The sequence below is a fragment of the Vulpes vulpes genome, chromosome 8 (assembly GCF_048418805.1).
Source record: "Vulpes vulpes isolate BD-2025 chromosome 8, VulVul3, whole genome shotgun sequence".
In the NCBI taxonomy this organism is placed as follows: domain Eukaryota; kingdom Metazoa; phylum Chordata; class Mammalia; order Carnivora; family Canidae; genus Vulpes; species Vulpes vulpes.
In genome coordinates, this window is record NC_132787.1 from 20,952,170 (window position 1) to 20,966,486 (window position 14,317).

The following is a 14,317-nucleotide window of genomic DNA, read 5'->3' on the forward strand; positions in this document are numbered from 1 at the left end:
AATTATACTCTAAGAATTTCAGAGAGTCTTAATCTAGGCCTACTATTCAACACTAGCCACACTGAAAGAAAAAAATATTTCTATCAATGTGAAATCTACTTTAATGACAAAGTACACATATAATGAAAAAAAATCTTTAAAAATTTAAAGTTTGTCAGAAAATGTTGATGTTATAAAACCAGGAAGAATGAACAATATATCTAAAAAGAAAGTAGGGCCTTTTATTATAAAAAGTAACCTTTTCAGTGTCAAATCTTACGGTATTTGAAATTCTAATTTTGTGATTATGATTTCTAATGAACAGCCTCAGATACTATTTCAGGTCCCGTTACTTGATTTTATTGAGCCCAAGTGATTCTGATGAGAAAGCAATAAAATGGGAAGGACACAGGATTTAAGGAGTCAGCAGATGTGGGTTCACTGCATATTTTTACCATATAACCCTGAACTCCTTTAAACTCATGCAGGCTCATTTTTTTCAGCTGTAGAATACTGATAAAAAATATTTTATCATTAGCCTGCTGTGAGCCGACTAAATTCACTTATTTAAAAGTGCTTTATGAAATAAATAAATAAATAAATAAATAAATAAATAAATAAATAAAAGTGCTTTATGAACACCAAAATGCTATACCATCAGGTGGCTATTAGTCGAGAAGCTACATTTTCCCATGAGTTTATACAATGGACTTGTATTACTGGCAATGAGAGAGAAACTGGGAGGGAGGTCCTGTGGGCACACCACATGAAGAGAACTCTGTCCTCTTTAGTGAGCAGAACTAGCCATCTCCCTGTCTATGAGCCTATATTAACAAAGAACCCTGTGAATAACATGATGCTGCCTATATGGAAATCTCATCATTTTTTGGGGGGGGGGGGATACGCTTTCCTTTATTTTGATTCTATAAATTTGGGTAGAGGGACAGACACAAAGATGGAACAAATCACACACTCCTAAAATTCACCTGGAAGGAAAGAAACATCAGGGACATAGAATATCCACAGAAAAACAAATCTGGATACTCAGTCCCCACAAATGTTTGAAAACCCAGCTCACTTATATGATTAGCAGAAATATAAATAATATATAAACAGTGTCAAGAGTATGTCAAGAGTGATATACTGATATGAGGCCAGATGGGAAGATGACTTCTATTCCTCCATCTTCAGAAACACAGGAAGCTATTTACATCCACTATAAAAAGGCTGATCTACAATTCACACAACCAACACTCAAGTATTCATTGCCAGTTACAGTGCTATTTGAAGAAGCAGCAGAGATTTGGTTTTCTCACTTTTTAAATATTAAATGCCTGGCAGCTTTTGTTAAAGTCACGTGTAATATTTATTAAGTACCTATCATATGCCAGAAACTGTTCTAAGTGCTTTAAGTGTATCAATTTATTTAGTTCTCATAATAATCTTAAAAGGTAGGCACTATTATTATCTCTACTTTTTATTTAAGAGGAAACCAAGGCACAGAGAAGTTACAAAGATCACATACCTCAGGAATAAGGCCAGGATCTGAATCCAGGCAGTTTACAACCAGAGCTCAAACCATGAGCTAATAAACTCTACCATCTAATAAAAGAAATAATTAAGCAGAATATACATTATACTTAGTGCTTTCAAAAAAGCATTTAATAAAAGTCTACTATTTGCCACATATATGAAAACAAAAGATTTAAAGACACTAGATTTAAAATGAAGTTCATGAGTCAGTCTCCATTTCTTATTTACGTCCTTTGTGCGACTAGAGGTGGAGAAGAAGCAAGGGCCTAGAAAGGTAACTATTACTAACAAAAATAACATTGCTTATGATAAAAAGAAGAAAGCTCTCCTGGGAAATATTTGATTAATTTTTTGGAAAATAAGTTCTGGGGAAATTCTCAAAGGACCTCCTCACTATGTAACACTGAATAAAGTCAAATGTCTACTATTTTCAGTGAGGACCGCTTTCCATGGGCAGATGACTTTCAACTCTTAGATATGGAACTAACACAAACTAAAGCAACATCAGGCTTCATCTCAGAAGAAACTGAAATAAAAATTTCTTTCATCTCCTAGTACTGCTCCCAGATTCATTCATATGTGGCTGAAACATATAAGGGTATAACTTTTGCAGTGAATTACCTCTAGAACTAAAAAATAGGATCATTAATTAGTTACCTTTTATTTTATTCATAATTAGTCAGGGACTTTTGCCATTGCAGTTTTTACCACGAGCCTCTTTAAAACAAAGAAAACTTTCTCACTTGTAAGTTCAGTGGGTTTTTCCTCAGTCTCATAATCAGCAATGTCTCAATTATAAGAAAATCACGGACCATATCTCTAACCACCTCCATCCTTTCTCTTCAAAATGTGTCAGCTGCCTGCCTCTCTAGAATTTTCCTCTTGATAGAAGCTCCTCACAGCCATCTTTGTATATTTCTCTCCACTATTCCTTCAACTGACTCTCAGTTTTCATACAAGCACATCGGCACCATTTTACATATTTGGTCCTAAATGTTCTTCATATGAAAATCTGTCAACTCAGATCAACTCAGATAGTATGATCAAGATGGTCCATGATTATCATACCTTTATCACTATGGCTCCCTCAGAGGGGACAAGCACAAGACCAATTGACAATATTCTCCAGGACACAAAGCCTTGAGAATTCTCTGGGTTCTGCAGATGTGCTGTATGTAAGGCCTCCTTGGTTTCTGAGGTATGAAGATGGATAATTCCTCAGATGACCTTGGAAGATCTTTCTCAGATCTGCACTTGGGCAGAACCAGAAACTCAATTCTTAGCACTAACAAGATAAGTGATAACCTCTTATCACCCTTGGGTTCCAAAGATAGAAAGATAAAATGGTACCGGGGCCCTTAAAAACTCTTAAAAATGACAAATGTACTAAGCTAGAGAGGGACAGTTTCTATTCTAGTCTTCATAAACAGAATTGATCCCAACCAGTCTCCCTTATGTCCCCCATTTCCCTCTCTCCAGTCTCTTAGGTATCCAAAATTTCATGTTCCTGGGCCAAAGGCTCCAACCAGTCATTCCCCACTCTGTCTCATCACCAACAATAGGATTTTGCAGCCCAGAAGCATTTCTTTTCTTCTTTACCAAGTCTTCTTCATTTGTTAGTTGTCAAAGAACCAGATATGGAGGAAGGAGAGGAATAAGCGACTGACCAAAGCACATTAACCTTAACCTCCAACTGGTAATATGAGAAGAAGTAATTAGGGAAAGATAATTTCTATTGTTCCTTAAACTGCAGTGCCCATTCTCAGGACTGGGGGAACTAAGGGGTGTGTAGCAAGCAAGGTGCCTAGGGTACAAAACGCAGGGAGACATCATTCTCAAGTGCCGACATTGTATTTGCATGACTCTTAAAGAGAGTGCCTCTTTATATTTTGTGCCCTCATAAGTGCCTCACTTTCCTTATTCTAAAGGCCCTGTGCCATTCTGCCTACAAGTCAAAATGGTTAAGATGGTTCCAAGTGGACAAGAAGGACAAACTTTAGCTGTTCTCAGGCAGTTGCCTACAGAACATGAATTGCTTCTGCCTTCCCTTCTGATTTCCCACTAATTTCTAATTTAGTGTCTGGCTAAATGAAGCCCAAATCCTTGACTGGTGCCTGATCAACTTTCCTAAACAAAAAAGGAAGAAACACTGGTGAGTGACAACACTTTCTGATCCCAGGGCCTCAAAAATCTATTTTGTATTTGTATTATGCATCAATTAGCTATTCCAGAGCTATGGCATACTAGATGCTTGGAAAACCAATGGTGCAGTCATAGGTACACCATGGCTAACCAGGATGCCAGTCCCCTTATATTAGCTTCAGCATCATCACTATCTCCTTTGATTTTTATAGTGGATCAGAGAATAAATAAGTAGCTATATTACCTATCTTAAAACAAAAACACCTTCCTTTTGATCCTACTTCCCCTACCAGCTATCTTCTATGGGAGGATAACTTAACTGCCTTTTCATATTCTCACCTTCCATTCTCTATTGAATTCACTCCTGTCAGGCTCTTACCCCCACTGCTCCACCCAAACCAAGCTCATCCATCATGTTTAGCTCATTGCTAAATCTAAGAATCAATTTTCCACTCACCCCTCCAGATATAATTTCTTCATTTGGCTTCCAGAACACCTGCACTCTCTCTTGCTTTTCCTCCAGCCTCCCTGATATTCTTTCTCAATCTCTTTTCTATGCTTTTTTTAATCTTTGAGAATCCCAAATCTCTCTCTTTTTTATTTTATTTTATTTTATTTATGATAGTCACAGAGAGATAGAGAGAGAGGCAGAGACACAGGCAGAGGGAGAAGCAGGCTCCATGCACCGGGAGCCCGACGTGGGATTCGATCCCGGGTCTCCAGGATCGCGCCCTGGGCCAAAGGCAGGCGCCAAACCGCTGCGCCACCCAGGGATCCCGAGAATCCCAAATCTCAATCATAGGTCCTTTACCCTTTTTTTATTTATATTCATTCCCTTGGTGATTTCATTCAACTCGAACATTTCTTGAAATACCATATACTTGACAATTCCCATATATTTCAAGCTCAGATCCCTCTCTGAACTTCAGCCTCATATTCATATGCCTAGTCAACATTGCCATTCCTATGTCCAGTAGATATCTCAAACTCAACATGTCTAAAAGGAACTCCTACCTCCATAAACCGTTGCACTCATACTCTTTCATTGCAGTTCAAAGCAACTAGAATGCATCCTTTCAGTTGCGCAGGCCCAAATGCCTACAGTTATCCTTGACTTTTTTCTCTCATAACCCATATCTGTCAGGAAATCCTGTTAGCTCTATCTCTATCTTCCCTACCATAATTGCTAACCTGAATAACCGCAAGAGCCTCCTAATGAGTCTTTCTGTTTCTACCCTTGTGTTTCCTCTAGCCCCAAATAGGCTGTTCTCAACAAGGAAGAAAGAAAGAAAAGAAAAATATTTTATAACAGAGAGACAAGAACTCATATGTATGAAAGACAGATTAAAGCAGTTAGATGCTTATGCCTTTCCAGGCACACCTCATTTTATTGTGCTTTTGCTTTACTGCACTTTGCAGGTCCTTTGTTTGTTTGTTTGTTTCTTCTTCTTCTTCTTCTTTTTTTTTTTTTTACAAATTGAAAGTGTGTGGCAATCCTACAACAAATAAATATTTTCGCACTATTTTTTTTCAACTTCATTTGCTCATTTTGCATCTCATATTTTAGAAATTCTCACATTTAAATCTTTTTCATTATTATTGTATTTGTTATGGTGATTTGTGATCAAGAATTACCACTCACTGAAAGCTGTGATGAAGGTTAGTATTTTTTAACAAGAAAGCATTTTAAGTTATAGTATGTACGTTGTTTGTTTAGACATAATGCTATAACACACTTAATAGACTATGGTGTAAATATAACTTTTACACGCACTGGGAAACCAGAAAATTCACTTGACTTGCTTTATTGTGATGTTTGCTTTACTGCAATGGTCTGGAACCAAATCTGCCATCTCTCTGAGGTATGCCTATGCCATAAATGCAACGGTTATATGTGCAGGTATGTAAATGCAGGTATATTGATGCAGGTAATATTGACTCAAATACTACAAGGGGGACTGCTGTCTATGATATGGTTATTAAGCTGGGGAACCACTCTTTTTCAAATACTGAATTAAATATGATTTTCCCTAATTTCCATAATAGTTACATTCCTGGAAAATTCATTATATATTAAGACAATGCAAAAATGCTTTGTGTGTATATGTAAAGAGTTATGTTCAGTTGTGGTTTTTCAATAGGGAAACAGTGTGCCACTTTAATATCACTGTGTGGAATTGTCCTGTGCACTGGTGGATGCCTGGCATATCTGTTACCCATTTACTGAATGCCAGTAGCATTCTTTCAATCACTGTGATAACCAACAATGCTCTCACAAATTTCCTAAACACTCCTGAACTACTCTTTCTTAGAAACACTATTAGAAATATAGTCTCTAATGCAACAGAATCTCTTGATTCTGTAGTTTAATGAAAAGAAGCGTGAACAACATACTGAAAAGCACAAAGTGCCATCCATTTTGAGTGTGGAAATTAAACTTAGGAATATTCTGGTATATCCACTGGTTCCTGGCCAGATAGTCCCCTTGTCCTAACATGTTGGTGAGCCTGGCTTTCTTGTGAGATGGGGATGGGATTATGATAGCCAACAACTATGCATGTCAAATTATTACACATAATTTGAAACCTAGGGCAGCTGCTATGTAAATCCATTTTGCAGTAGAAAAAGATGGGGGAACTGTATGTGTACAGCAAAGAACACAGACTGATTAGGAATCAAAAGCTATGGGTTGTAGGAGATGTATCCATCTATTTGACAGATCTTTACCTACTGGCTAGGCACTGGGACCACAAAGATGAGTGGAAGAGTTTCTCCCCTAGAGAAGATGTCTGTCTTAAGGGAGCAAATCAAATCCCTTTTTCTGGCTACCATGAGCAGCAGAATCTCCCACGACACCCTGTACGAGGCGGTGCAGGAGGTCCTCCACAAGAACCAGCACAAGCACTGGAAGTTTCTGGAGACAGTGGAGCTACAGATCAGCCTAAAGAACTATGACCCTCAGAAGGACAAACACTTCTTGGGTACCGTCAGGCTTAAGTCCATCCCCCGCCCCAAGTTCTCCGAGTGTGTTTTGGGGGACCAGCAGCACTGTGATGAGGCCAAGGCAATGGATATTCCCCACATGGGCATTGAGGTGCTGAAGAAACTCAACAAGAATACAAAACTAGTCAGGAAGTTGGCCAAGAAGTATGATGCTTTTTTGGCTTTGGAATTTCTGATCAAGCAGATCCCATGAATCCTGGGTCCAGGCCTGAATAAGGCTGGCAAGTTCCCTTCCTTGCTGACCTACAATGAGAACATGGTGGCCAAAGTGGATGAAGTGAAATCCACCATCAAATTCCAGATGAAGAAGGTGCTATGTCTGGCAGTGGCTGTTGGCCACGTGAAGATGACAGATGATAAGCTCATGTACAACATCCCCTTAGCTGTCAATTTCCTAGTGTCATTGCTCAAGAAAAATTGGCAGACTGTCCCAGCACCTTTACTAAGACACAGTTTAATAAATCCTAGTGCTACAATCAGTCAATCAATCAATCAATCAATCAATCAAAGGAGCAAATCAGTTTCTAACTGGGTCTTGGTTTCTTCTAGCTCAAATCTGAGTGTTCAAAGTAATTTCCAAGTAAAAAATGAAAACTATATATATATATATATATATATATACATATATATATATGTATATATATATATGCTATGGTGTAGTACAGGGAGAAAACAAAATGAAGCAGGCAAGATGGTACTAGAACTAAGACAGTCACTCATATGACACTATTTTACTTTTCACCTGAGGATATAAATATTACTATATGAAATTACTATTTTGTTAACAGTAAAATCATTATTTATATTTCTATTTCTTGTATAATAAAAAGATGGAGTATACATTCAAACAATTCTTGGAAGCAAAATGGAACAGAAATGGCAGTTAATATCAGCATGTTTTTTTCTGAAAGCATTATTTGCTGTACAAAAAAAAGCAATTTTTAATTATTTCATCCCTCACACAATTCATTTTGACAAGGCAAAATTTGCAAAGAATTTGCACAGTAAAATTGTTTGGTGGCCATCGAACAGCTCGCAGGAGAAAATGTTAACAAAATGAATGGAATGTTAAATCAACTGGCTGGAAACAGTATATATAGCTTTTATGTTATCTATATATATCTAATTTTTTAAGTGGGAACATCTTAAAGTAGCAATATCCTTTTGAAGAATGAGAATATGTTAAATATTTAATTTCTTGAGACTACAGAGAAACTATCAAGAATAAAGAATGTGAGTAATTTTTCTCCTTACAGAGGTATCTGAAGTTTAGGTTGCTCCAAGTCATTAACACTTCTACTTCTCCAACTAGAACTTTATCTGCTTATAATTTTGATCCTTTCAATACAATAAAACCCAGAGCCCCAGAAAAGGTTGCTTATATCAATTAGAATAAGAATCCTGTTTTTTAAATTAGTCCTCTCCTTCCCATCCACATTCATATTCACACCTACTTGTACTTGTTAAGATCCAAACAAATCATGCTTCTTATGTGCCTTTCTAGGCTTTGCATATGCTATTTCCCAGTCCATTTTCAAAGACTTTCTCCCTACTCCCTAAATACCTATTCACCTTTAAGCACTTAAATGGTATCCAGGAGCAGTCTTCCTTAACCTCTGCACAATCTTCCCCATGCTCCCATCACACCTTCATTCCACTACTGCATAATTTATGACAGGACTAAAATCATTTACTACCTGTCTGTCCCTCATAGACTCTCTGTAAGCCTGAAGACTGGGCAATACTAGGTCTGAACACAGATTTGCTAATGAGAGAACAACTATGGAAGATAATGGTGAAAATGCTGTGGTCATTTTGCAAAAGACTCAAAACTTGAGGTCTATTACTTCCTCCAGTTTTGTGTTTTAAAAAATTTATTTAGGGCAGCCCCGGTGGCTCAGCAGTTTGGTGCTGCCTTTGGCCCAGGGCCTGATCCTGGAGACCCGGGGTCGAGAAACCAGGTCGGGCTCCCTGCATGGAGACTGCTTCTCCCTCTGCCTCTCTCTCTCTGTCTCTCATGAATAAATAAGTAAAATCTTTAAAAAATAAAAAATAAAAATAAAAAATTTATTTATAAATCATAAGAAAATTAAATTTGGTATGTATATTACCAATTATTCTATTAATTTTCAAGGTTACAGCTAGATAGTTTTTCCTAAGAAAGAAATGCATCTCTGTAGCTGATGTACAAAACAAAGGCCTTTGATTCACAGTCTTTTTTTTTTTTTAATTATTTATTTATTTATTCATGAAATACACAGAGAGACAGAGAGGCAGAGACACAGGCAGAGGGAGAAGCAGGCTCCATGCAGGGAAGCTGACGTGGGACTCGATCCTGGGTCTCCAGGAACAGGTCCTGGGCTTCTGAAGGCAGTGCTAAACTGCTGAGCCACCTGGGCTGCCCACACACACAGTCTATTAAATGCATAAACATTCATATTTGAAATATTTAAGAACAAATCTTCCTATTTAGACTATGCATCATCCAAAAAAATAGGAAAACACAAAGGAAGAAAAACATACCAGAGGAGAATTTATAGGAAAAGCAGTTGTGGTTCCTGAACACTACAATTCATGCCTTTTGATGTTAAAAAAAAAAGTGCTTAATTGAAGCAATACAGACCAACTCTCCTGTGAGAGGAACTGACGAACACCTGTGTAGTTCGTTATGACTACCACCTACAATGTCCAACCAAATGCAATATAAAGATACATTAAGGAGGTGTGAGAAGTAAGTCCATAACACAGTTATACACAAAACTTATCCATCAGGACAGCTAAGGTAATTTGCAGAGATGGAGAGGGGAATTAACAGGTGTCTAATTTTCACATATATAATGTGTTTTATGAGATCACAATTTCATTTAACCTTTACAGCCACCCTTTGAGCTAGTTACTGTTAACTTCAATTTAATGAGTAAGGAACTAAAACTCAAAAAGATGAATGTGTCCTTACTTGTCCTATATCCTCACTGTCTCACTCAATGACAATGACCTGTGTTCCCTAAGCATGAACCACAAATAAGGCACTATGGGTATAACCCTGAGTGACCACTCATCCTGTTTGCCTAGAATAGCAACTGTTCACATTGTTATCCCAGTATAAGATGTTTCACTCTCCAAAGTATTTACTTTGAACAATTACATAGTTTCCATAGTATGGAAGAATGAAGGTGAGCTAATATAAAAGTATATCTAGCCAAAGTCTGTAACAAAATTGAAGCATTCAGGAAAGCACCACTCTTTTAATAAAAATGATGATAATTAGCATATACTGAACTTTGTACATGCTAAGACCATTACATGTACAGTTGACTCCCTGAGGTTTGAACTGTGTGGGTCTGCTTTTTATGTGTATTTATTTCAATAAATACAGTACAGTAAATGTATTTTCTCTTCCTCATGATTTTAACATTTTCTTTTCTCTAGGTTACTTATTGCATGAACACAGTATATAATACATATAACATACAAAATATTTGTTAACTGTTTGTTATTGATAAGGCTTCCAGTCAACAATAGGCTATTAGTAAAGTTTTTGGGGAGTCAGAAGTTACATGTAGATTTTCAACTGCATGGAGGTCAGCACCTTTAACCACAGCACATTAAGAGTCAGGTGTATAATTTAATCTTACCTAACATCTGAGTAAGAAAACTGGAGTTTAGAGACTAAGCAGTCAAGTTCACACAATTAATAACAGGATAAACTGACTTGCACCCTGACTGATGAGTCCAGATGATACATGGCTGTTTTTGACAGCTTCTGGAGACATCATGGAAGGAAGGGATAAGGATGAAGCCAGAGTCTAGAAAGACTTATCAAGGTTGCCCTTCCTGCAATATGAGTCTCTTTCCTCTAAGTTCCAGGTCTTTGGTTGGTTCTACTTAATGGTGTGTGTGTGTGTGTGTGTGTGTGTGTGTGTGTGTGTTGTGTTTTCACAGAAACCACTGAGAGAAAAGTTTAATCCTAGGCAAAATGAAGACTATCCAGAGAGGCAAGTCAAAGACCGATGAGGGGATGCTTGCTGGAGGCAAAAAGATTCTAGACTTAGCAAGGTCATGAAGAGACTTTCATAAGCTTTGAAACGGGAGGTTTAAGACTAGTTTCCCTAAATTTCTAAGGAGTTGAATATACTCTGGTTGAAATGTGGGAGAAAGGAAGAGTGAAAGAGGAAAGAGAGAGTGTGTAAGTTCAAGAGTTGCTATAACATAGTATCACTTGGCAATAAAAACTGTGTTTCCTATCTGGTATGAACCTTCTTACTTGGTGAGGCTATATATTCCCTAAGGGCAGAAAATATGGACTCCATCCTATTCTACTTTTATGACTTCCATGAGGTCCACTTTAGATAAAAGAAATTGCCTTTGTAAAATGAGAAGGAATGTTATAGTATCATTACTTCTTCAGTATTATCTTAGTAGCATATAAGAACAAAAATTGATTTTGTATTTTGGCCCTGTCTTTTTTTTTTTCAAAGATTTTATTTATTTATTCATGAGAAACACAGAGACAGAGAGAGAGAGAGAGAGAGAGAGAGAGAGAGAGAGAGGGAGAAGCAGGCTCCATGCAGGGAACCTGACGTGGGACTCAATCCCGGGTCTCCAGGATCATACCCTGGGCTGAAGGCGGCTCTAAACTGCTGAGCTACCCAGGCTGCCCAGCCCTGTTCCCCCCCCCCCCTTTTTTTTTTGTATTCTCCCTACCACATTCAGGTGGATAGGAGATATAGGCACAATTCAATTTATAGGGACAGAAACCAGGTCACAGAAAATGATAGTCACTGGTGCAATCAGGAGTAGACTCAATCATAGACTCATGCATATTAAGTAATTACATACTATCATTGTTTTTATATACAAATTCAGCCAAATGGAATAAATATTCACTGAATTCCCACCAATTCAGCATGCGGTTTGATAATCGTATCTGCCTTTAAGATTATCCTGGTGATTAAAGGAGTGAACCTGTAAAGAATCTTGTGTAAAAAAAAATAAAATAAAAAATAAATAAAAAAAAAAGAATCTTGTGTAATACACATACACACACAACTATTGTTGTAAATTTAAAAAGGTATAAATATATGTTGTAGGTACACATTTTCTGCAAAGATATCCAAGAAACTGTTAAAAACAGTTACCTTTAAGTACAGGAAATACAAAGAGGAAGAAGGTAATCTTGTTTTTCACTTTATACCTTCGTGTACCTTTTAAACTTAATTGTATTACTTTTTTCTTAAATGAGCAATTTTTTTTAAAGATTTTATTTATTTATTCATGAGACACACACACACACAGAGAGAGAGAGAGAGAGAGAGAGAGAGAGAGAGAGAGGCAGAGACACAGGCAGAGGGAGAAGCAGGCCCCACGCCAGGAGCCCGACGTGGGACTCGATCCCAGGCCTCCAGGATCACACCCTGGGCTGAAGGCGGCGCTAAACCTCTGAGCCACTCGGGCTGCCCGAGCAATTGTTTTAAATATATAAGGACTGATGCTTTGCTAAAAAGCTCTTTTCTAGAATTTCAGAAAAACAGAAGTTATCAGATATGTCAGAAAAGCTACTTTTAGAATCAAGCATGGTCTCAGGAGAAAATTAAACAAATCTAAAAAATCTGAAAACTATTATGACAATGTAAAATCAAATTTTATTTAAACTTCAAGGTGGTTCATCTGTCATTAAGTGAAACTCTTTAACAACATGCTTTCTGTTGCTGGAAACTGGCCACCACGCTCACCTCATGGATATGTGCCTTGTGATGAGACAGGTTCAATGCTATGCCAGGACCTTTTCAGGGCCTTAGGCACCAAAGGCCAAAGTTTTTTCTTAGTCACGAAGGAGAGGTGGTACCTGCAAATCCGTAATTATTGGAAAAAACAAGTCCACTGTTAAAAGCTGTATTCAGGAAGTACAGCACAAAAAAATTAAACAAAGTTAATACTTAAGGCTTCAGAGGCACAGCATCTCACACTAGGTATACTTCCTAAGAACTATTAAGTTCCTTGCCCAGGAACTTAAAAAAAAGTCCCCATGACCTTGCTAAGTCTTACATTTTGTTGTGAACAAAACAGTAGAGTCAATGGGGACGGGGAGAGAAAGAGAAATAATCAAATGGCTACAGAATTAAAATAACTGTCTTAATTCTCCCACTTAATCCATAAAAACTTCAGTAAGTTTGATTCAACATCATTGGCAATCAATATTTGAACATTTAAATTGCTATGGCACTTGATACATAGGCATGGGGGAAAGGGCTAAGAATTAAACAGCAACACACTGCTTTTTCTTATTCTCAGGGATCTTGGGCCCCACACTCCCAGGAGGCATAATTATCAGATGCACAGGTATATACCACAGTCTAATACGAATGCTAGTTGCAAGTCTGTTCAGCCTTAACCAGAGACTCTGATGATTCTCTCGTTATTTAATTCTGTATATAACCCATCTCAATAAATGTTTTTACAATAATTTTTTAAGAAGATATATAATGAAATCCTAGACTTTTGATCAACATTAGATTTTTAGAAAACTAAATCTATTTTTATATTTCTGATTATAAATGTATTTGTTTTAGAGGATCTATAATAATAATTCTTATTATTTTGCTCTATGACTTGGAGATAACCATCATTAACACTTTGCATATTGCCTCATTTATTTATTTTCTATGTAAATACACTTAAAAATACAAGGTTATAGTTTATATCTATCCTGACATTGTTACTTTTTAGGTTACTATCATTTTTCCATTTCATTAAATAGTAAAAAAAAAAAATATCTATAAATAAGCAGATAGGTAGTTAGGTAGATTCCATTACTGGCTGCTACACGGTCTACCCTGTAGTTGCAATATATGAGCATTCTGATCTATCTTCTCTCACAGCCAACATTATCAATTACAACCATCTATGTTACATTTTACACAAAGGTCACTTATATATGTCTTATGCACATTTTTGAATCCTTAGTGATATGATAAACCAAATATGACATTCCTTTATTAAGCACTAAGCCTGAACAAATCTTTAGGGCTATATCTGTTTGTATTCTTTTTAAAACAATTTACTGAGAACAATCATCTAATTTTTAAATTAAATAATGATTATTACTGATTTGAACTAACTATATATGGTATTAACTATTTTTCTCTATGTATCTATCACAGGGAGAGATAATAAATATTTTTCCTCAAGTGATTGTTGCCTATTTGTGACCTGACATTTGTGAAATTTTTTAAAATTTAATTATATATATGAATTTTTCTCTTTTTAACCTTTGCTTTTATATTTTAATTCATCCTTCCCCAAGTCCAAGATACATTATGAATTATCTTCTAATATATTTATTATTGTATTTTTCTATTCATTATGTGTAATGACATTCTTACCAACACAACATTCTTGACTTTCTATTCTGTTCCAAGTATTTTATCAACATTATACTATTTTTTTTTAAGATTTTATTTATTTGAGAGAGCAGGAGCAGGGAGGAGAGACAGAGGCAGACTCCCCACTAAGCAGGGAGCCTGATGTGGGGCTGGATCTCAGGACTCCAGGATCATGACCTTTGAAGGCAGACGCTCAACCCACTGAGCCATACAGGCGCCCTGACATCATATTATTTTTAGTTAATATGTATCATTATAAGTTCTCCATTATTCTTTAT

General features: G+C 36.7%; 1 protein-coding gene and 1 pseudogene across 1 annotated transcript in view; one reads left to right on the forward strand and one right to left on the reverse strand.

Moving 5' to 3' along the window:
* Positions 1-14,317, reverse strand: part of LOC112917206 (uncharacterized) — a 69,279-nt gene that overhangs the window by 9,433 nt on the left and 45,529 nt on the right. The gene's annotated exons all lie outside the window — the stretch shown is intronic.
* LOC140593726 (large ribosomal subunit protein uL1-like) lies at positions 1,885-10,467 on the forward strand (annotated as a pseudogene).